Source organism: Pristiophorus japonicus, chromosome 3 (assembly GCF_044704955.1).
Source record: "Pristiophorus japonicus isolate sPriJap1 chromosome 3, sPriJap1.hap1, whole genome shotgun sequence".
NCBI lineage: Eukaryota > Metazoa > Chordata > Chondrichthyes > Pristiophoridae > Pristiophorus > Pristiophorus japonicus.
In genome coordinates, this window is record NC_091979.1 from 330015837 (window position 1) to 330039735 (window position 23899).

The 23899-nt window shown below is 45.9% G+C and overlaps 1 long non-coding RNA gene and 2 pseudogenes across 1 annotated transcript in view; 2 read left to right on the forward strand and 1 right to left on the reverse strand.

Annotated features, from left to right (window-relative positions):
- Positions 1-8756, forward strand: part of LOC139260406 (uncharacterized) — a 31237-nt gene extending 22481 nt beyond the window's left edge. Inside the window, exon 3 of the long non-coding RNA XR_011592802.1 lies at positions 8535-8756. This is a non-coding gene — a long non-coding RNA (uncharacterized lncRNA). The remainder of the gene's footprint in view (positions 1-8534) is intronic.
- Positions 1-23899, reverse strand: part of LOC139256522 (zinc finger protein 850-like) — a 511041-nt pseudogene that overhangs the window by 55212 nt on the left and 431930 nt on the right.
- LOC139260437 (zinc finger protein 850-like) overlaps positions 9409-23899 on the forward strand; it is a 38484-nt pseudogene continuing 23993 nt past the window's right edge.

Sequence of the window (23899 nt, forward strand, 5' to 3'; positions counted from 1 at the left end):
ACCAAAACTGAACACAATATTCCAAGTGGGACCACACCAAGGCACTGTACAACTGCAGTAAGACTTCCCTGCTCCTATACTCAAATCCCCTTGCTATGAAGGCCAACATACCATTTGCCTTCTTCACCGCCTGCTGTACCTGCATACCAACCTTCAATGACTGATGAACAATCACACCCAGGTCTCGCTGTACCTCCCCTTTTCCTAATCTGCCGCCATTCAGATAATATTCTGCCTTCGTGTTTTTGCCCCCAAAGTGGATAACCTCATTTATCCACATTATACTGCATCTGCCATGTATTTGTTCACTCACCTAACCTGTCCAAGTCACCCTGCAGCCTCTTAGCGTCCTCCTCACAGCTCACACCGCCACCCAGTTTAGTGTCATCTGCAAACTTGGAGATATTACACTCTATTCCTTCATCTAAATCATTAATATATATTGTAAATAGCTGGGGTCCCAGCACTGAGCCCTGCGGCACTCCACTAGTCACTGCCTGCCATTCTGAAAAGGACCCGTTAATCCCGACTCTCTGTTTCCTGTCTGCCAACCAGTTCTCTATCCACGTCAGTACATTACCCCCAATATCATGTGCTTTGATTTTGCACACTAATCTCTTGTGTGGAACCTTGTCAAAAGCCTTTTGAAAGTCCAAATACACCACATCCACTGGTTCTCCCCTGTCCACTCTACTGGTTACATCCTCAAAAAATTCCAGAAGATTTGTCAAGCATGATTTCCCTTTCATAAATCCATGCTGACTTGGACCGATCCTGTCACTGCTTTCCAAATGTGCTGCTATTTCATCCTTAATGATTGATTCCAACATTTTCCCCACTACTGATGTTAGGCTAACCGGTCTATAATTACCCGTTTTCTCTCTCCCTCCTTTTTTAAAAAGTGGTGTTACATTAGCAACCCTCCAGTCCATAGGAACTGATCCAGAGTCGATAGACTGTTGGAAAATGATCACCAATGCATCCACTATTTCTAGGGCCACTTCCTTAAGTACTCTGGGATGTAGACTATCAGGCCTTCAATCCCATCAATTTCCCTAACACAATTTCCCGCCTAATAAGGATATCCTTCAGTTCCTCCTTCTCACTAGACCTTTGGACCCCTAGTACATCGGGAAGGTTATTTGTGTCTTCCTTTGTGAAGACAGAACCAAAGTATTTGTTCATTTGGTCTGCCATTTCTTTGTTCCCCATTATAAATTCACACGAATCCGATTGCAAGGGACCAACGTTTGTCTTCACTAATCTTTTTCTCTTCACATATCTATAGAAGCATTTGCAGTCATTTTTTATGTTTCCGGCAAGCTTGCTCTCGTACTCTATGTTTCCCCTCTTAATTAAACCCTTAGTCATCCTCTGCTGTATTCTAAATTTCTCCCAGTCCTCCGGCTTGCTACTTTTGCGGGCCAATTTATATGCCTCCTCCTTGGATTTAACACTATCCTTAATTTCCCTCGTTAGCCACAGTTGAGCCACCTTCCCCATTTTATTTTTACTCCAGACAGGGATGTACAATTGCTGAAGTTCATCCATATGATCTTTAAAGGTTTGCCATTGCCTATCCACCATCAACCCTTTAAGTATCATTTGCCAGTCTAATCTAGCCAATTCACGTCTCATATCATCAAAGTTACCCTTGTCGAAATCTCGACCTCAGAAAAGAATGACTCCGACACTTACAGCTCCGATGGAAGTTCCTCTTTTAATTTACTTGCTCGCAAGGGGTAGGTTTCACTCAGTCAAGGGCCAAATGAACACCTCCGCAATGGTACAGCTTCACAAGATATTTATACAGTAAAACCCAAGTTCTGGCCTCTCCCTGTGTATTGCTCTGTCTCACAGTCAGTGAATACAGATAAAGAGTTAATTACTATATCCTGGTACTGAAATGGTATCCAGATATTTCCTTTTGTCAGGGTTATCAGAAAGCCAAACGGCCATTACTCCATGAGTCATAGGTAATGGGCTATCACCTGTCTTGTATTGTATCAGGATTATCCAATTTCCTGGTCAGTTTACCTGTTTGCTTCAAATGGATGAGGTAAAGGAAAGAGATAATGGCTAGAAGATAAGGGTGGGGTGACATGGAACTCCTGTAGTGTAGACAATAGGAGAGCACCATGGGGGGTTACTTGTCTCAGCATGACTTGTCTCCAAGCTGTCTGATAACCATCAGCCATCTAACAGCAGGTTTAGCTGTTCATAATAAGCTGGCTGCTAAAATGCAGAAAGTTCTGGAAGGGCCAGGACTCCATTTTAATCAAATGGCACACAAATACCGTATGGTATCAGCTTAGATAAAAATACATTTCCACATTCCCCCATTTTGTCCTTCACAAGGACAACTCAATCCATTCTGATCTTGTACAGTCTCTCCATTTCCATTTCTTTTAGTTTCATTACTCACTAGGCATATTATACCCTCAGGATTTCCTATTCTGGGAGTAATGCTTAGGAAGGGAGGCTGATGGTTATTATCATAATTGGGCTGGTACCATCCCTGGAAGGCTGTAAGTTTATACCCTGCCGACCTCCATTCTGTTTGCTCCTTTGTTTCTGGCCCCTTAGTTAGTTTTGTCCTGTTTTGCACTGTCAACCATTCTACCATTTCTGATTCGTTAAAGGGGACAGATCTCAGGGGAATACCCCCCCTGGAGTGGACAGGTACATGGGAACATATCCAACAACTCGACAAGTTTCTTTCTTGAGCATACCTATGACTCAGTGCCATAAATACGTTTACGTGCAATTCCCTTCGGTGGTGGGTCTGTACCCCTGGTGTAATCAATAATGCGAAGTAAAACCCTGTCAAGCCCAGCACCATCAGTCCCCATAGTCCATACAGTTCCTTATTCAGTCTTCCTTTTTCTGTTCCTCTGATTCCTTCGTCCCTTCCTCCTGGTCGGGTGCCCGTTTGCAATGGGATGCGTGGATCCATGTTGGTCTTTCCTTTACCTTGATTGCAGTATTGGTCGCCAGCAGGACCTGGTATGGTCCTTCGAATCTTGGCTGTAGACTGCTTTTCCTTTTAAAAATCTTGATGTAAACGAATTCCCCTGGCTCCAGGTTATGACACTTCCCTTCCGCTGGCTTGACTTGGGCTTCCTTTACCTGTGAATGAAAGCTGGAAATACATTTGGTTAGTGCAATACAATAATTCAACATATTTTCCTCCATTTTGTGGATGTCCATCTGTTTTGCAGTAAATGGTGCTGTAAAAGATAGTCGTTGGGGACGTCCCATAACTATCTCATGTGGTGACAGGCCTGTTGTTCTGTTGGTTGCAGATCGCATTACCATCAAAGCTAAGGGCAGCAGTTCTGTCCATTTCAGTCCAGTGTCATTGCATAGTTTTGCCAGCTTATTTTTAAGCATTCCATTATATCTTTCAACAAGTCCAGCTGATTGTGGATGATAACTGCAATGAAAACGTTGATTAATCTGTAAAGCTTTACACATTTCTCTTATGACAGTTCCCGTGAAATGTGACCCGTTATCACTGGAAAGCTTAGCAGGGATTCCGAAGCGCGGTACAATTTCTTTTAACAAACATTTAGCAACAGTAGTGGCATCGGCCTTTTTACATGGAAAGGCTTCAATCCATCTAGAGAACACATCTACAATAACTAATACATACTTGAATCCCATACACATAGGTAATTCAATAAAATCCATTTGTAAATGTACAAAAGGCCCGACTGGATTTGGGTGGGAGGCAGATTCTACTTTTTCCGTCTTACCCGGATTCATTGTCTGACAGGTAACACAATTTTCACAGATTTGTTTTGCAATTGCCGAAATACCTGGTGCATACCAAGTTGCCAAAATATAATCTGCCAATCCCCCTTTGCCTGCATGTGTGAATGTATGAACACATCGGGCAATCCATGGAAGTAAGGATCTAGGGGCCACCACGCGGCCGTCATGGTGAACCCATATTCCCTCTGGATTTTTTATAACATTGATCCTTCGTCCAGGTCACCACCTCCTCCGTACTGGCCTGTGTCTGAAAGGCCAGCACGTCATTAATAGTGGGTGGCAGGTCTGAGCAATTATTTTTCCTCAGTGGGAACAATGACACCTGCATCCCCACTTTCGACAGAGCTGCTGACTTAGCTGCATTATCAGCTCTGGCATTCCCAAGTGCCACCTCATTCGACTGGCCTGTATGTGCCTGGCATTTGATAATGGCAAGTTTTAAGGGGCATTAAATGGCTCGCAGGAGATTTTCCACTTGTTCTGCATTTTTGATTGTCTGAGCCTGTTGCATAGCATAATAAGCTGCTGCCAACGAAGGAAGACATCCCGATAGTCCGCGTGCCACTGGGTCTAGTTGGGTACTGAAATATGCTACCGGTCGCTGCCTGTCCCCATGTAACTGAGTCAAAACAGATTGTGCAAAACCCGACTTGTGATGCACAAATAAGTTGAATAGCTTAGTGTAATCTGGTAATTCCCAAGGCTGGTGCTGAAGTGAGGGACTGCTTAAGGTTCTGGAAAGCATTCCGGGATACTTCATTCCACATCCTTTAAGCATTGTGAGAATATAGTAGATTCATTCACAGCTTGTAGGTCATGGACAAACCTTCATTTGTGTGGGCTTCTGAACTGGACAAATCTGTGTGTTACACGGACTTCTCATTTATGCTTATAGTGATTCACAGATCACAGAATGTAAAGTACTTGTTTTCTAATTTTATTAAAAGGCTTCCAAACCCAAGATTTTTCCAATACACCCAAAATGTTGATCAAGGAGATCACCTGAAATATCTCAAAATCCCAATTCAATTGTTTTACTGCCACTCTTTATCAAAAAAAAATCCTCTTACTGAGCTAGAAGCTTTTGTACCAAGAATTTACACCAAGGACAATGAGAGTGTACTCCCCCAGCCTGCACCTCGAGAGACCCACAAAGGCTTTTTAAAAAAAAAAGCATTACAACTTTTAACCACCGGGACCATGTCTCAACAAACCCATCCTTTGTGCATTTCCTAGCTCCGTAACCTCTCATCCGAATAAATCCACACCTGCGCTTCTAACTTAAAATGTCTTAAACTTCCCACATACAGGACAACACTATGAAGGGTTAAAAAACTTCACTTTGTTTCAAAAAGTGGGCGGAGCTAAAACAAACAGGCAGCTCCACAACTTTTCCAAACAGGTTTCCAGACACAAGGAAAAAAGACAGAAGCACTCTCATTCAAAGACAAGACATTCACGCACTCTCATTCAAAGACAAGACATTCACAAGTCTCTCTCCATTCAATAAAGCTTTTTCTTTTACTAGCTTCATTTTTTTTTTTCATAAGTCACTATCAGGTTCTCTTTTTTTTTCATTTGATTTACTTCCTCTGTTAATTTTACATGGGCTTGAAGAATCGGAACCCAGGACTTTTCTATTACTTTCCTTTTTTTTTTCTACCTGGATCTCTGTTTATAAGACACTCCTGGAGACAAGTTGTTCTCTCTAAATTAAATGAACCATCGGGTGGAAATGGCCTGTTTTCACCCTTAGTCCACTTTACTGGTTTTTGTTTCTTTGGTCAATTGAAGACTGACCACAATTCTGGAGCATGACATAGGCTGGTGTGCCTTTTGTGGTGTTTTAACTTGCTCCGGCACCTATTCTGGATGATTTAAGATTTTACCACAGTTTCTGATCTCACAATCCTTTCGGCCAACCGAGTTCTCTACGCCCACTTCTCCTGGCCGTTACGTGGCCTGAAAAGGCTCTTAATTCGGGCTCAGTCTGGGTGTGTGAGATATGTTGGCACGAACCAATCGTAGTTGATCAATCAGTTACTGTTTCTTTTCTTAATCAATCCTTGTGTTTTTTTTTCCGAATCACAATTTTCCCTAGTGACTCTTCCCGTTTCTCTAATGGCAATGACTCACAAAGGTATTGCAACCAACAGTAATACAAGGACAACAAACAATATTCCCGTGAGTACACAAATCATAACCTCTAAACAAATTCTCAGTCTGCGTTGTATGCCACTACAGACCGAGTCCTTAACTTATCCTAATAACAGCTGATAAAACTTAAGGTTCCGTACCCAAACTCTTTGATCGATTGCGCTCTTTTTTTTTTAATAGTCTTATCACATAAGAACCCCTTCCGAATTAAAAACAATAAAAATCTTATCACATAAGAACCTTCGATCGATTATTAGCGCTTTCTTTTTTCTTTTCTTTTAATAGTCTTATCACATAAGAACCCCTTCCGAATTAAAAACAATAAAAATCTTATATAAGAACCTGGAACCCTTTTCGATCGACTAGCGCTTTCTTTTACCTACTGAAACCTTCCCCGGGCTGTCTCGAGATTTTTTCCAGAACCTGTTCTCTTCTGCTGGCGAGCTGAGAAAGAAATGGTTATAAAAAAAAATACCTTTAACTTTTAAATGCCGAGTCTTGTAGATGCAGTACCTCAGCTGTGGACAACAGATTACATCTGCGATTCAACAGTGAAGAAACCACTTGTGAGCAAAGGCTCACCTTGTTTGGCCACCGAAGCCTTTCACTGGAGAGGCACTATGCCTGTATCCGTTTTACTCACAGAACAGAGAGTATGCATCTCGGTGGAACCTCCAATAACTGTCGAAATCTCGACCTCAGAAAAGAATGACTCCGACACTTACAACTCCGATGGAAGTTTCTCTTTTAATTTACTTGCTCGCAAGGGGTAGGTTTCACTCAGTCAAGGGCCAAATGAACACCTCCGCAATGGTACAGCTTCACAAGATATTTATACAGTAAAACCCAAGTTCTGGCCTCTCCCTGTGTATTGCTCTGTCTCACAGTCAGTGAATACAGATAAAGAGTTAATTACTATATCCTGGTACTGAAATGGTATCCAGATATTTCCTTTTGTCAGGGTTATCAGAAAGCCAAACGGCCATTACTCCATGAGTCATAGGTAATGGGCTATCACCTGTCTTGTATTGTATCAGGATTATCCAATTTCCTGGTCAGTTTACCTGTTTGCTTCAAATGGATGAGGTAAAGGAAAGAGATAATGGCTAGAAGATAAGGGTGGGGTGACATGGAACTCCTGTAGTGTAGACAATAGGAGAGCACCATGGGGGGTTACTTGTCTCAGCATGACTTGTCTCCAAGCTGTCTGATAACCATCAGCCATCTAACAGCAGGTTTAGCTGTTCATAATAAGCTGGCTGCTAAAATGCAGAAAGTTCTGGAAGGGCCAGGACTCCATTTTAATCAAATGGCACACAAATACCGTATGGTATCAGCTTAGATAAAAATACATTTCCACACTCTTAAGTTCAGGACCCTAGTTTCTGAATTAACTTTGTCACTCTCCACCTTAATAAAGAATTCTACCATATTATGGTCACTCTTCCCCAAGGGGCCTCGCACAACAAGATTGCTAATTAGTCCCTTCGCATTACACATCACCCAGTCTAGGATGGCCAGCTCCCTAGTTGGTTCCTCGACATATTGATCTAGAAAACCATCCCTAATACACTCCAGGAAATCCTCCTCCACCGCATTGCTACCAGTTTGGTTAGCCCAATCAATATGTAGATTAAAGTCGCCCATGATTACTGCTGTACCTTTATTGCACACATCCCTTATTTCTTGTTTGATGCTGTCCCCATCCTGACTACTACTGTTTGGTGGCCTGTACACAACTCCCACTATCATTTTCTATCCTTTGGTATTCCACAGCTCCACCCATACAGATTCCACATCATCCAGCTAATGTCCTTCCTTACAATTGCATTCATTTCCTCTTTAACCAGCAACGCCACCCCGCCTCCTTTTCCTTTCTGTCTATCCTTCCTAAATGCTGAATACCTCTGGATGTTGAGTTCCCAGCCTTGGTCACCCTGGAGCCATGTCTCCGTGATGCCAATCATATCATACCCGTTAACTGCGATCTGCGCAGTTAGTTCGTCCACCTTATTCCGAATACTCCTCGCATTGAGGCACAGAGCCTTCAGGCTTGCCTTTTTAACACACTTTGACCCTTTAGAATTTGCTGTAAAGTGGCCCTTTTTGCTTTTTGCCTTGGGTTTTTCTGCCCTCCACTTTTACTATTCTCCTTTCTATCTTTTGCTTCTGCCTCCATTTTATTCCCCTCTGTCTCCCTGCATAGGTTCCCATCCCCCTGCCATATTAGTTTAACTCCTCCCAAACAGCACTAGCAAACACTCCCCCTAGGACATTGGTTCCGGTCCTGCCCAGGTGCAGACCGTCTGGTTTGTACTGGTCCCACCTCCCCCAGAACCGGATCCAATGTCCCAGGAATTTGAATCCCTCCCTGCTGCAACACTGCTCAAGCCACGTGTTCATCTGAGCTATCCTGCGATTCCTACTCTGACTAGCACGTGGCACTGGTAGCAATCCTGCGATTACTACTTTTGAGGTCCTACTTTTTAATTTAACTCCTAGCTCCCTAAATTCGTCTCGTAGGACCCCATCCCGTTTTTTACCGATATCGTTGTTACCTATATGTACCACGACAACTGGCTGTTCACCCTCCTTTTCAGAATGTCCTGCACCCGCTCCGAGACATCCTTGATCCTTGCACCAGGGAGGCAACGTACCATCCTGGAGTCTCGGTTGCGGCCGCAGAAACGCCTATCTATGGGTATGGTTCTTAATGAATACTTTGTGTCTGTTTTCACAAAAGAGAGGAACAATGCGGACATTGCAATCAGGGAGGAGGAGTGTGAAATATTAGATGAAATAAACATAATGATAGAGGAAGTATTAAGGGGTTTAGCAGCTTTGAAAGTGGATAAATCCCCAGGCCAGGATGAAATGTATCCCAGGCTGTTGAGAAGCAAAATGGTAAATAGCAGAGGCTCTGACCATCAGTTTCCAATCCTCTCTGGCTACAGGTGTGGTGCAGGAGGACTGCTAATGTGGTACCCAAATTTAAAAAGGGATAGACCGAGTGATTACAGGCCAGTCAGCCTAACCTTGTTGGTGGGAGGATAAATCTTCATTTAAAAAGTCATGGATTAATCAAGGACAGTCAGCATGGATTTGTTACGGGAAGGTCATGTCTGACTAACTTAATTGAACTTTTTGAGGAGGTAACAAGGAGGGTCGATGAGGGTAGTACATTTGATGTAGATTATGTGGATTTTAGTGAGGCTTTTGATAAGGTCCCACATGACACGAAAGTAAAAACCCATGGGATCCAAGGCAAAGTGACAAGCTGGATCCAAAATTGGCTCAGGCAGGAAGCAAAGGGTAATGGTTGATGGGTGTTTTTGTGATTGGAAGGCTGCTTCCAGTGAGGTTCCGCAGGGCTCAGTACTAGATCCCTTGCTTTTTGTGGTATATCTCAATGATTTAGACTTGAATATAGAGGGTATTATTAAGAAGTTTGCTGATGATACTAAAATCAGCTGAATGGTTGATAATGAAAAAGAAAGTGAGAGACTGCAGGAAGATATCAATGGACTGGTCAGGTGAGCAGAACACTGACAATGGAATACAATCAGTAGAAGTGTGAGATAATTTATTTGGGGAGGGCTAACAAGGCAAGGGAATACACAATTAATGGTAGGACACTGAGAAGTGTTAAGGAATGCTGGGACCTTAGAGTGCATGTCTTTTTAAGAAAGGAGGGAGAGAGAAAACAGAGCATTATAGACCGGTTAGCCTGACATCAGTAGTGGGGAAAATGTTGGAATCAATTATTAAAGATGAAATAGCAGCGCATTTGGAAAGCAGTGACAGGATCGGTCCAAGTCAGCATGGATTTATGAAAGGGAAATCATGCTTGACAAATCTTCAAGAATTTTTTGAGGATGTAACTAGTAGGGTGGACAAGGGAGAAACAGTGGATGCGGTGTATTTGGATTTTCAAAAGGCTTTTGACAAGGTCCCACACAAGAGATTGGTGTGCAAAATTAAAGCACATGGTATTGGGGGTAATGTACTGATGTGGATAGAGAACTGGTTGGTAGACAGGAAGCAGAGAGTCGGGATAAACGGGTCCTTTTCAGAATGGCAGGCAGTGACTAGTGGAGTGCCGCAGGGCTCAGTGCTGGAACCCCAGCTATTTACAATATACATCAATGATTTAGATGAATGAATTGAGTGTAATATCTCCAAGTTTGCAGATGACACTAAGCTGGGTGGCGGTGTGAGCTGTGAGGAGGATGCTAAGAGGCTGCAGGGTGACTTGGACAGGTTAGGTGAGTGGGCAAATGCATGGCAGATGCAGTATAATGTGGATAAATGTGAGGTTATCCACTTTGGGGGCAAAAACGCGAAGGCAGATTATCTGAATGGCGGCAGATTAGGAAAAGGGAAGGTGCGACGAGACTTTGGTGTCATGGTACATCAGTCATTGAAAGTTGGCATGCAGGTACAGCAGGCGGTGAAGAAGGCAAATGGTATGTTGGCCTTCATAGCGAGAGGATCTGAGTATAGGAGCAGGGAGGTCTTACTGCAGTTGTATAGAGCCTTGGTGAGGCCTCACCTGGAATATTGTGTTCAGTTTTGGTCTCCTAATCTGAGGAAGGACATTCTTGCTATTGAGGGAGTGCAGTGATGGTTCACCAGACTGATTCCTGGGATGGCAGGACTGCCATATGAGGAAAGATTGGATTGACTGGGCCTGTATTCTCTGGAGTTTAGAAGGATGAGAGGGGATCTCATAGAAACATATAAAATTCTGACGGGACTGGACAGGTTAGATGCAGGAAGAATGTTCCCGATGTTGGGGAAGTCCAGAACCAGGGGTCACAGTCTAAGGATAAGGGGTAAGGCATTTAGGACTGAGATGAGGAGAAACTTCTTCACTCAGAGAGTTGTTAACCTGTGGAATTCCCTGCCGCAGAGAGTTGTTGATGCCAGTTTGTTGGATATATTCAAGAGGGAGTTAGATGTGGCCCTTACGGCTAAAGGGATCAAGGGGTATGGAGAGAAAGCAGGAAAGGGGTACTGAGGTGAATGATCAGTCATGATCTTATTGAATGGTGGTGCAGGCTCAAAGGGTCGAATGGCCTACTCCTGCACCTACTTTCTATGTTTCTATTTCCACAAATCCCTGAAGATAGCAGGACAGGTGGATAAGATGGTTAAGAAGGCATACGAGATACTTGCCTTTTTTAAGCCGAGGCATAGAATATAAGAGCAGGGAAGCTATGCTTGAACTGTATAAAACACTAGTTAGACCACAGCTAGAGTACTGTGTGCAGTTCTGGTCACCACATTACAGGAAAGAGAGGGTACAGAAGAGCTTTACGAGGATGTTGCCTGGACTGGAGAATTTTAGCTACGAGGAAAGATTGTTTTCTTTGGAACAGAGGAGGCTGATAGGCATACAATTATGAGGGATCGAGATAGAGTGGTTCGGAAGGACCTATTCGCCTTAGCAGAGTGATCAATAATCAGGGAGCATAGATTTAAAGTAATTGGTCGGAGGTTTAGAGGGGAATTGAGGAGAAATATTTTCACACAGAAGATGTCGGGAACTCACGACCTGAAAGGGTGGTAGAGGCAGAAACCCTCAAAGCATTTAAAACATTCATGGATATGCACTTGAAGTGCAGTAACCGACAAGGATACGGAACAAGAGCTGTAAAGTGGGATTAGGCTGGATAGCTCTGTTGGCCTCCTTCTGTGCTGTCAATTTCTATGATTCTATGAAAACTCGAATTGTCTGTTCTGAATTTCTATCCTGTATCAATAATGTTTGTAAACTCCATTTACAGGGTTTTAGAAGGGGAGGATTTACAGACGGGACACTGAAACCAAACATCCAATCAAGATCTGACAGAGTCAATCCATTGACCAGGACCCGAATATCATCGGCCTTTGAAAGTGGAAGGAGAAATGTTTGTCTGTTCTGTCTGTGGGAAAAGATTTCAAATATCAGTGTGACTGGAAAAGCACCGAGACACACACACACCCGAGTGAGTGTTCCAGTGCACTGCCTGTGTAAAGAGCTTTAACCAGTTACACAGCCTGAAAAAACATCACACCATTCACAGTGGGGAGAAACCGTACACGTGTTGTGTGTGGACCAGGCTTCAACTGATCGTCCAACCTGGAGAGACACAAGGACACCGGCACCACGGAGAAACCGTGGGAATGTGGGGACTGTGGGAAGGGATTCAGTTACCCATCCCAGCTTCAAATTCACCGTCACAGTCACACTGGGGAGAGGCCATTCACTTGCTCTGTGTGTGGGAAGGGATTCACTCGGTCATCCACCCTGCTGACACACCAGCACGTTCACACTGGGGAGAGGCCGTTCACCTGCACTGTGTGTGGGAAGGGATTCACTCGGTCATCCGACCTGCTGAGACACCAGCACGTTCACACTGGGTACAGACCGTTCACTTGCTCTGTGTGTGGGAAGGGATTCACTCGGTCATCCAACCTGCTGACACACCAGCACGTTCACACTGGGGAGAGGCCGTTCACCTGCACTGTGTGTGGGAAGGGATTCACTCGGTCATCCGACCTGCTGAGACACCAGCGAGTTCACACTCAGGAGAAACCGTACAACTGCTCTGAGTGTGGGAAGGGATTCACTCACTCATCCAACCTGCTGACACACCAGCGAGTTCACACTGGGGAGAGACCGTTCACCTGCTCTGAGTGTGGGAAGGCATTCACCCAGTTAGCCAACCTCACTTCACACCAACTTGTTCACACTGATGAGAGACCTTTTAAATGCTCTGATTGTCAGAAGAGCTTTAAATGCAAAAAGGATCTGCTGACACACCAACGCAGTCACACTGGGGAGAGACCGTTTACCTGTTCTATATGTGGGAAGAGATTTAGTCGTTCATCCACCCTGCTGAAACACCAGCGAGTTCATACTGAGAGGCCGTTCACCTGCATTGTGTGTGGGAAGGGATTCACAGAGTCATCCAGCCTCACTTCACACCAGCGAGTTCACACTGGGAAGAGGCCGTTCACCTGCTCTGAGTGTGGAAAGGGATTCACTCTGTCATCCCAGCTCCTGAAACACCAACGAGTTCACACTGGGGAGAGGCCATTCATCTGCTCTGAGTGTGGGAAGAAATTCACTCAGTCATCCACCCTGCTGATACACCAGCGAGTTCACACTGGGGAGAGGCCGTTCACCTGCTCCGACTGTGGGAAGGAATTCTCTCGTTCATCCCGCCTGCTGACCCACAAGCGAGTTCACACTGGGGAGAGACCATTCACCTGCTCTGAGTGTGGGAAGAGATTCACTGAGCAATCCAACCTGCTGACACATCAGCGAGTTCACACCGGGGAGAGGCCATTCACCTGCACTGTGTGTGGGAAGGGATTCACCCAGTTAGCCAACCTGCTGAATCACCAACTTGTTCACACCGATAAAAGACCGTTTAAATGTTCTGACTGTCAAAAGAGCTTTAAAAGCAAAAATAATCTACAGAGACACCAACACAGTCACACTGGAGAGAGACCGTTCACCTGCTCCGAGTGTGGGAAGAGATTCAGTCGTTCATCCACCCTGCTGAAACACCAGCGAGTTCACACTGGGGAGAGGCCGTTCTCTTGCTCCTTGTGTGGGAAGATTCACTGATTCATCAAACCTGCTGAATCACCAACGTACTCCCACTGGGAGGGGCCGTTCCCTGCTCAGTGTGTGGGAAGAGATTGACCTGTTCATCATCATCATCATCATATGCAGTCTCTTAGGGTTGAGGATGACTTGCTTCCACGCTAAAAATGAGTATTCAGGTGACTGATGAACTCATTTTAAATGGTGGAAGATGCCTGTGCGTGAATTCTTTTAACGTGGGGTGACCGTTGCACACCAGCCACCACACGGGCTTGACAGAGCTCGGTCTTGGTCCAATGGTAAGGGGACCCAAGACAACTGGAGACCAGGCTCCACCTGTTCATCAACACCTGCTGAGACACCATCAAATACACATGACTGCAGGGGTTGGATTCTGCTGTTAATCACATCCAGGACTGATCCATGTTCACTCTGACAGTTGGAGTTTGTTTCTGCCAATGTTAATAACCACTATAACTGGGCTGGAGTTTAATATTTTGATACCTGTCGAATAAATCAACTTTCTTTGAAACACACAGTACGTCGAGTATTTGATGTCTCCAAGATAAGAGGAAACTACCTGATGTCCTATTACAGACTCTTCCATTTTTGGGCCTTTTCTCCTTTCTAACTCTGGATTATTTCCGTTCTCACACCTTCGGTTACTCTCGGGGACATGTTCCAGCTTGTGTGACGAAGTGCTTCCTGTCATCACCACTCAACAGCCTGGCTCTAATGTTAAGTTTATGACCTCTTGTTTTGGACTCCCTCACCATAGGAAATCGTTTCTTTATCTACCCCATCATCTCATTTGATCATCTTAAACATCTCAATTAGATCACGCCTTAATCTTCTATATTCAAGGGAATACAAGCCTAGACTCTGCAATCTGTCCTCATCATTTACAAAAGTCATCACTAAGTACAGGATAGAAATTCTGAACACACAGTTCTAGTTTCTCTGAAACAGTCTTTCATCTCTTGCCCCTAAGCTGTAGATCCCCTGTCCCACACACTCTCCCTCCTCGTCACATCCTCGCTGTTTGAAATCCAGATTCATCGCATGCTCGGATTTTTCTCCATTTCGCTCCTGAAACTGCTGCGTGATGTTGGGGTTCACCCCAGTCACTGTTTGCTCTCAAACAGATGCAGAATGAGGGGAAATCAATCTCTGTACCTTTAACTAACAGCGACATGGAAAGAGGGAAATGAATAATCTGGTCCACTTGGCACTGAAATATCTGAAACTCATAATCGGAACCCCAGGGAAACAAAATACTGACAAATGTTCAACTGTTTGGTTGATAAAAGAAATCTTGGGTTTGTTTTTAAAAGATAAATTGTTTAACAGGGGTTCACACAGACTCACCTGACAGGCTGACTCAGGATCCACCCCTCAAGCACCGCGATTGGTTGCAGAACATGCTGCTCCCTGGGCATTCCGGCCTCTGAGCTCTCTTCCTGTTGGTTCCCAGGGCAATGTTTCCAATGTTGGGGAAGTCCAGAACCAGGGGTCACAGTCTAAGGATAAGGAGAAAGCCATTTAGGACCGAGATGAGGAGAAACTTCTTCACCCAGAGAGTGGTGGCCCTGTGGAATTCTCTACCACAGAAAGTAGTTGAGGCCAATTCACTAAATATATTCAAAAAGGAGTTAGATGTAGTCCTTACTACTCGGGGGATCAAGGGGTATGGTGAGAAAGCAGGAATGGGGTACTGAAGTTGCATGTTCAGCCATGAACTCATTGAATGGTGGTGCAGGCTCGAAGGGCCGAATGGCCTACTCCTGCACCTATTTTCTATGTTTCTATCAATCCCTCACCAAATGAGGTTCAGGGACTCAGAGGAAGAAAACAAATGAGGCTTTGGAACTGAGTTGGGAAATGCAATTAGAGAAACATGATTCAATGTCTAAACTAAAGGATTTCAAATCAAATCAAATGAATTGTTACAATTAATATATTCATTTCATGCCAAGTGGGAAACAAGTGATGTGTGGGCTGTGCAGGAGTGTTTGCACCCGGTGACAGCGTGTCCCTCGCACTGCATTCCAAATGCAAAAGCAAAATACTGCGGATGCTGGAATCTGAAATAAAAATAGAAAATGCTGAAATTCCCAGCGGATCTGGCAGCATCTGTGGAGAGAAACAGAGTTAATGTTTCAGGTCGATGACCCTTCGTCAGAACTGGCAAATGTTTGAAATGAAGAGATTCTTGAGGTGCACTGCAAGGGGGAGGGGAGGAAAGAACAAAAGGGAAGGTCTGTGATAGGGTGGAAGACCAGAGAGATTTGAGAGACCAAAGGGATGATGGGCCGACTTGAGATGGTAATGGCAGAAGTTAGAAAAAGTCTAGTCTAGATAGGGTGTGAATGGCGGAATAATTACCGGCTGCCGTTGGCGACAGAGACAAAATACGTAAGATCGGTGGGGACAGGAGTGGTGCGGTTTAAATAAGGAGGAAAGAGAGCAGAATATGGGCAGAGGTTGTGGTCTGATATTGTTGAACTCGATGTTGAGTCCAGAAAGATGTAAAGTGGTTAAACGAAAGATGAGGTGGTGCTCCTCGAGCTTGCATTGCGCTGTATTGGAACAGTGCAGGAGACCGAGGACGGAGAGGTCAGAGTGGGAGTGGAGAATTAAAGGGACAGGCGACCGGAAGCTCAGGATCACACTTATGGACTGAACGGAGTTCCACAAAGCGGGCACCCAATCTGCGTTTGGTCTCCCCAATGTAGAGGAGACCACATTGTGAGCAGTGAATACAGTATACTGAATTGAAAGAAATACAAGTAAATCGCTGTTTCACCTGGAAGGAGTGTTTGGGGCCCTGGACAGTGGGAAGGGAGGAGGTAAAAGGGCAGGTGTTGCATCTCCTGCGCCTGCACGGGAAGGTGCCCTGGGAAGGGGAGGGGGTGCTGGGGTGACTGCGGAATAGACCAGGGTGTCACAGAGGGTGTGGTCCCTTCGGCATGCTGAGAGGGGAAGGGAGGGGAGGAGGAGATGTGATTGGTGGTGCAGTTCGTTCAGTTTTGGTTGAGTAGATGGCCCTGAAATTCCAGTCAGAGGCTTCCTTCGGACGAACGGCTCTGCCCCAAAATGTCTCTTGGAATGTACCTGGTACTCCCGGAGGCATCTTGGATTACGATCGGAGGCCTTCTTTCCACGCACTTCACAATGCGCCCACGTCGTCTAGATACGGACGGAGAAGCTGCAGTCACGTGGGCCTGGACCACCAATCACGGTGCAGTATTCTCATTGATAGTAATGGGAACTCTGATTTTACGAGTTCCCATTACTATCAATGAGAATAACGCCCGAAAACACCTAAACACAACATAATACATTTTAAAAAGCACATTTAAAATTAATTGAAATTAAAGTTAATTAAATGTTTTACAAAAAAATTATATTTTGGGTTTCTTTTTAATGTGATTTAATAGGGTTTAAAATTAAATTACCTTAGTGGGAAGGGTTTTTACTATAAAAGTGTATTTAAATTTTATTTTTGTGTTATAAAACTCTTACACATTAAAAGTAGGCTATGCACCTGCTTTCATCAGGTATAAGAGTTTGAAGGACATTCGCTGGGCATAAGTTGAGCAAATACTCAATCTCGCCCGCGCGGATGTCCTTCTCCCGGGGATGTAGAGGATCTGTTGACAGATCGGAAAAGCCGGTTTTTGCCGCATGCGCATTGCGCCCTGAAAACCGGCTTTTGCGAGGCCTCGCCGGGTTGTACGTATTCCGTACGGATCCGGCAAGGCCGGAATTTCAGGGCCATTAAGGAACAACTTTTCCATTGGCAGAATGATTGATAACCAGAGGACACAGATTTAAGGCAAAAGAACCAGAGGCAACATGAAACATTTTTTTACGCAGCGAGTTGCGATCTGGAATGTACTCACGATGGCTCAAGTGGTCGCCTTCTTTGATTATAAGAACATAAGAAACAGGAGCAGGAGTAGGCCACATGGCCCCTCGAACATGCTCCGCCATGTAATACGATCATAGCTGATCTGATCATAGACTCAGGTCCACTTCCCTGGCCACTCCCCATATCCCTTATTCCCTCATTGGTTAAGAAACTGTCTTATCTGTGTCTTAAATTTAGTCAATGACCCAGCTTCCACAGCTCTCTGAGGCAGCAAATTCCACAGATTTACAACCCTCAGAGAAGAAATTCCTCATCTCAGTTTTAAATGGGCAGCCCCTTATTCTAAGATTATGCCCCCTAGTTCTAGTCTCCAATATCAGTGGAAACATCTTCTCTGCATCCACCTTGTCAAGCGCCCTCATAATCTTAAACGTTTCAATAATATCACCTCTCATTCTTCTGAACTCCAATGTGTATAGGCCCTTTTATGTATGAAGAAAGAGTCAGACTGAATACTGTGAGCTCAAAGTAAAGTGTGGCCTTTGTCTTTTATTGCAGGTCTCCAGAGTGCCTCTCCAACTGCGAGGCCTCCTTAAATACCTGTGCTCCCAAGGGATTATGGGATCCTTTGGGGCTCCAGTGGATGAGCCCTCTGGTGGCTGTACAGGGTATATACAAGTTTACATATATAACAACACTCCTCCCCAAAGTCAACAGTAACTATTTACAAGGTGAGTCAATCTGGGGCCCTTCTCGCCCTGGTTGATCATCTCGGGGCAAATGCTGGTGTAGGTGAATAGTCTGTTGGGCCCTCGCTGGGCTGCTGTGCAGCTGGCCTTGCTGGGCTGCCTGGGGTGGTGAGTCCTGCTGGGCTGCTGTGGATGATGGGTTCTGCTTCGTGGCCAACTGCGGTGTCGGTTGCCAGTGGTGTGTATGTTGGGGGGTTGAAGAAGGTAGGATCCAAAGTGGGTTGCTCAGGGTAGTCCGTGAATCTGAGTTTGATTTGGTCCAAGTGTTTTCAGTGAATGAGTCCATTTGAAAGTTTGACCCAAAACACGCTGCTCCCCTCTTTGGCCACGGCAGTGCCGGGAAGCCACTTGGGATCTTGTCCATAATTCAATACAAATACAGGATCATTGATTTAAATCTCGCGTGACACATTTGCGCTATCATGGTATGCACTTTGTTGAAGCCGCCTGCTCTCTAACTGTTCATGTAGATCAGGGTGAACTAACGAGAGCCTTGTCTTAAGTGCCCTTTTCATGAGCAGTTCAGCAGGTGGGATCCCAGTGAGTGAGTGGGGTCTTGTGCGGTAGCTAAGCAGGACTTGGGATTAGCGAGTCTGTAATGAGCCTTCAGTTACCCTCTTCAAGACTTGCTTGATGGTTTGCACTGCTCTCTCTGCCTGACCATTGGATGCTGGTTTAAATGGGGCAGATGTGACATGTTTGATCCCGTTGCAGGTCATGAATTCTTTGAACTCAACACTGGTAAAACATGGCCCGTTGTCGCTCACCAGGACAGCGGGTAGCCCGTGCACGGCAAACATGGGCCGCAGGCTTTCAGTGGTGGCAGCGGATATGCTTGCCGACATTATGTCACATTCAATCCATTTGGAGTATGCATCTACAACCACAAGGAACATTTTACCCAAGAACGGGCCTGCATAGTCGACATGGACCCTAGACCAGGGTTTAGAGGGCCAAGACCATAAACTTAGCGGCGCCTCCCTGGGTACATTGCTTAACTGCGAGCATGTATTACATCTGTGAACGCAGGACTCTAAGTCCGCATCGATACCAGGCCACCACACGTGGGATCCGGCTATCGCTTTCATCATTACAATGCCTGGGTGGATACTGTGGAGGTCACTGATGAAGGTGTCTCTCCTTTCTTGGGAACCAATACCTGATTTCCCCACAGAAGGCAGTCTGCCTGTATGGACATTTCATCTTTGCTCCACTGGAACAGCTTTATCTCTTCCTGCATTTCCACTGGGACACTGGACCAGCTCCTGTGAAGCACACAGTTTTGACTAGGGGCAATAAAGGGCCGTGGCTCATTCAGGTTTTAATCTGCTGGGCTGTAATGGGTGATTGCTCACTCTCAAATGCTTCCATAATCATGACTAAATCTGCAGGCTGCGCCATTTCCACCCCCGGGTTGGGCAATGGCAGCCTACTGAGAGCATCGGTGCAGTTTTCTGTGCCTGGCCTGTGGCAGATGGCATAGTTGTATGCGGACAATGTGAGCGCCCATCTCTGGATGCGGGCCGATGCATTCGTATTTATCCCCTTACTCTCGGAAAACAGGGATATGAGTGGCTTATGGTCAGTTTCCAATTCGAATTTTAACCCAAACAGGTATTGATGCATTTTCTTTACCCCATAGACACACGCTAATGCTTCTTTTTCAATCATGCTGTAGGCTCTCTCAGCCTTGGACAGACTCCTGGATGCATAAGCAACCGGTTGCATTTCCCCAAATCACTAGCTTGTTGCAATACACACCCGACGCCATAATAACCAAACGTTTACCTGGATCATACAACACAAGCAATTTGTTTGAGCATAACAATTTTCTAGCTTTTACAAAGGCATTTTCTTGGCTTTTGCCCCATACCCATTCGTCCCCTTTACGCAGTAAGGCGTGTAGTGGTTCTAACAGCGTGCTGAGACCCGGTAAGAAGTTACCAAAGTAGTTCAGGAGTCCTAGAAACGACCGCAGTTGTGTCACATCATTGCCTCAGTCTTTGAATCGGGTGGGCCTGATGCCGTCCGCCCCGATCCTCCTCCTCAGGAACTCCACTTCAGGCACCAGGAAAACACACTTCAAGCATTTTAACCTGAGCCCCACATGGCTGAGTCGACTAAGAACCTCCTCCAGGTTCTGCAGATGCTCAACTGTGTCCCGACCTGTAACCAAGATGTCGTCCTGGAAGACCACGGTGTGCGGGACTGACTTCAGTAAGCTTTCCATGTTTCTCTGGAATATTGCCGCTACTGATCGAATTACAAATGGGAATCTGTTGTAAATGAAGAGACCTTTGTACATGTTGATGCAGGTGAGGCCCTTCGATGATTCCTCCAGCTCCTGCGTCATGTAGGCTGAAGTTAAATCCAGCTTCATGAATGTCTTTCTTCCCGCCAGCGTTGCAAAGAGGTCGTTGGCCTTTGGTAGTGGGTATTGGTCCTGCAGAGAGAAACGATTGATAGTTACTTTGTAATCGCCACAGATTCTGACGGTGCTGTCTCCCTTGAGGACTGGAACGCTCGGGCTGGCTCACTCATTGAATTCGATCGGCGAAATGATGCCCTCTCTTTGCAGCCGGTCTAGCTCGATCTCTACCCTTTCTCTCATCATGTACTGTACTGTTCTCACCTTGTGATGAATGGGTTGCGCCCCCGGAATTAGGTGGATCTGCACTTTTGCTCCTTGGAATTTCCCGATGCCTGGTTCGAACAGCGAAGGGAACTTGTTTAAGACCTGGGCACACGAACTGTCGTCAGTGGGCAATAGCACTCGGACATCGTCCCAGTTCCAGCGTATCTTTCCCAGCCAGCTCCTGCCGAGCAGTGTGAGACCATCACCCGGTACCACCCAGAGTGGTAGCTTGTGCACCGCTCCATCGTAGGAGACCTTTATGGTAGCACTGCCGATTACAGGAATCAGTTCCTTTGTGTAAGTTCTTAGTTCCGTGTGAATTGGAGTTAAAACTGGCCTTGAGGCCTTGCTGCACCACAATTTTTCGAAAGTCTTTTTGCTCACGATGGACTGGCTCATGCCCGTGTCCAGCTCCATTTAGTTCAACATTCAGCATTATCGGGGGACACTTTGTGGTAAATGTCTGCACCCCATGTACCTCTGCCTCCTCGGTCTGAGGCTCTGGTTCATCGTGATCCACCGTGTATCTTTGCTCCTCTGTAACATGGTGGTTTGCAGGACTAACAGGATTTGCAGCTCATCTGCACATACGTTGGAGGTGTCCCATTGTTCCACAGCCCTTGAAAACGTACCCTTTGAAGCGGCATGAATGGAAACAATAATCACCCACGCAGCGCCAACAAGGTGTTAATGGCCTAGCATTCATCACCCTTGATGGTGGACTCAGACATTTACGGATGTGCAATTTGAAAACAACATCACTTTGTTCACAGTACTTGTAGCAGCACTTGTGTACTGAGAGATTTGCTTAGTACTGTCACTGGTGGCAATGAACGCCTGGGCTATCGCTATGGTCTTACTCAAGGTTGGGGTCTCTACAGTCAAAAGTTTTCAAAGTATGGTTTCGTGGCCAATGCCAAGTACGAAAAAGTCTCTGAGCATGTGCTCCAAATGTCCTTCAAATTCGCAATGTCCTGCAAGGCATCTTAGCTCAGCGACATAACTCGCCACTTCAGATCTTTTGTAGGTGTAGAACCAGTACCTCACCATCAGAACACTTTCCTTCAGGTTCAAATGCTCCCGGAGCATCATCGTATGATTTCTCTGTGGGTTTCGCTGGAGTAAACAGAATTTTCATTTGGCCAGATGTTGGTGCCCCGCAGATAGTGAGAAGAATCATCCTTCGTTTGGCAATGTTCTCTTCTCCATCTAGCCCATTAGCTATGAAGTATTGGTCGAGTTGCTCCACGAAGGTTTCCCAATCATCTCCCTCTGAGAATTTCTCCAGGATGCCCACTGTTCTCTGCATCTTAGGGTTCACAATCTGTATCTCGTCACCAGTTATTATAAATGAAGAAAGAGTCAGACTGAATACTGTGAACTTAAAGTAAAGTGTGACCTTAGTCTTTTATTGCAGGTCTCCAGAGTGCCTCTCCAACCTGTGAGGCTTCCTTAAATACCTGTGCTCCCAAGAGATTATGGGATCCCATGGGACTCCAGTGGATGAGCCCCCTGGTGGCTGTACAGAGTATCTACAAGTTTACATATGTATCAGGCCCAACCTACTCAACCTTTCCATATACGTCAAACCCCTCAGCTCCGGAATCAACCTAGTGAATCTTCTCTGAACTGCCTCCAAAGCAAGTATATCCTTTCTTAAATATGGAAGCCAAAACTGTCCGCAGTATTCCAGGTGTGGCCTTACCAATACCCTTTATAGCTGCTTTTATACTCCATCCCCTTGCAATAAAGGCCAAGATTCCATTGGCCTTCCTGATCACTTGCTGTAAATGCTGTAAACCTTTTGAGTTTCATGCACAAGGACCCCAAAGTCCCACTGTACTGCAGCACTTTGCAATCTTTCTCCATTTAAATAATAACTTGCTCTTTGATTTTTTTCTGCCAAAGTGCATAACCTTACACTTTCCAACATTATACTCCATCTGCCAAATTTTGCCCACTCACTTAGCCTGTCTAAGTCCTTTTGCAGGTTTTTTGTGTCCTCCTCACACATTGCCTTTCCTCCCATCTTTGTATCGTCAGCAAACTTGGCTACGTTACACTCAGTCCCTTCTTCCAAGTCGTTAATATAGATTGTAAATAGTTGGGGTCCCAGCACTGATCCCTGCGGCACCCCACTAGTTACTGATTGCCAACCCGAGAATAAACCATTTATCCTGACTCTGTGTTTTCTGTTAATTAACCAATCCTCTATCCATGTTAATATAGTACCCCCAACCCCGTGAACTTTTATCTTGTGCAGTAACCTTTTACATGGCACCTTATCGAATGCCTTCTGGAAATCTAAATACACCACATCCACTGGTTCCCCTTTATCCATCCTGCTCGTTACATCCTCAAAGAATTCCAGCAAATTTGTCAAACATGACTTCCCCTTCATAAATCCATTTGATGAGAGGCCTTGTGTCCAATAAAGGCCCCTGGCCTCAGGCCCTGAATAAGGGGCTGCACAAAGTCGCGTCCTGTGGCTCAGCCAATCAGTGACGCAAGTCCCGCCCCTCGGGCTCCCCGATTGGTTGGAGGACCCGCCGCTGGCTTGCTCCTCCAGCTCACTCCCCATTGGTCGGAAGGTCCCATCAATCAGGCTGTGGGCCCGGGTCACGTGCCTCTGAGAACGGCTTACCTGCTCCGCGAGGCTGGATCCGCTGCGAGCGCTTCCCGGGACCCTCCGGCTGCCAGGTTTGTGTTTGCCGTTATTTAATTCCCCGCCCGTCTCTCACTCCGCCCGTCCGCCCACCCGAGAAAACCCGCTTCCCGCCCGTCCTTCCGCCCGAGAAAACCCGCTTCCCGCCCGTCCTTCCACCCGAGAAAACCCGCTTCCCGCCCGTCCTTCCACCCGAGAAAACCCGCTTCCCGCCCGTCCTTCCACCCGAGAAAACCCGCTTCCCGCCCGCCCACCCGAGAAAACCCGCTTCCCGCCCGTCCGCCCACCCGAGAAAACCCGCTTCCCGCCCGTCCTTCCACCCGAGAAAACCCGCTTCCCGCCCGTCCTTCCACCCGAGAAAACCCGCTTCCCGCCCGAGAAAACCCGCTTCCCGCCCGTCCGCCCACCCGAGAAAACCCGCTTCCCGCCCGTCCTTCCGCCC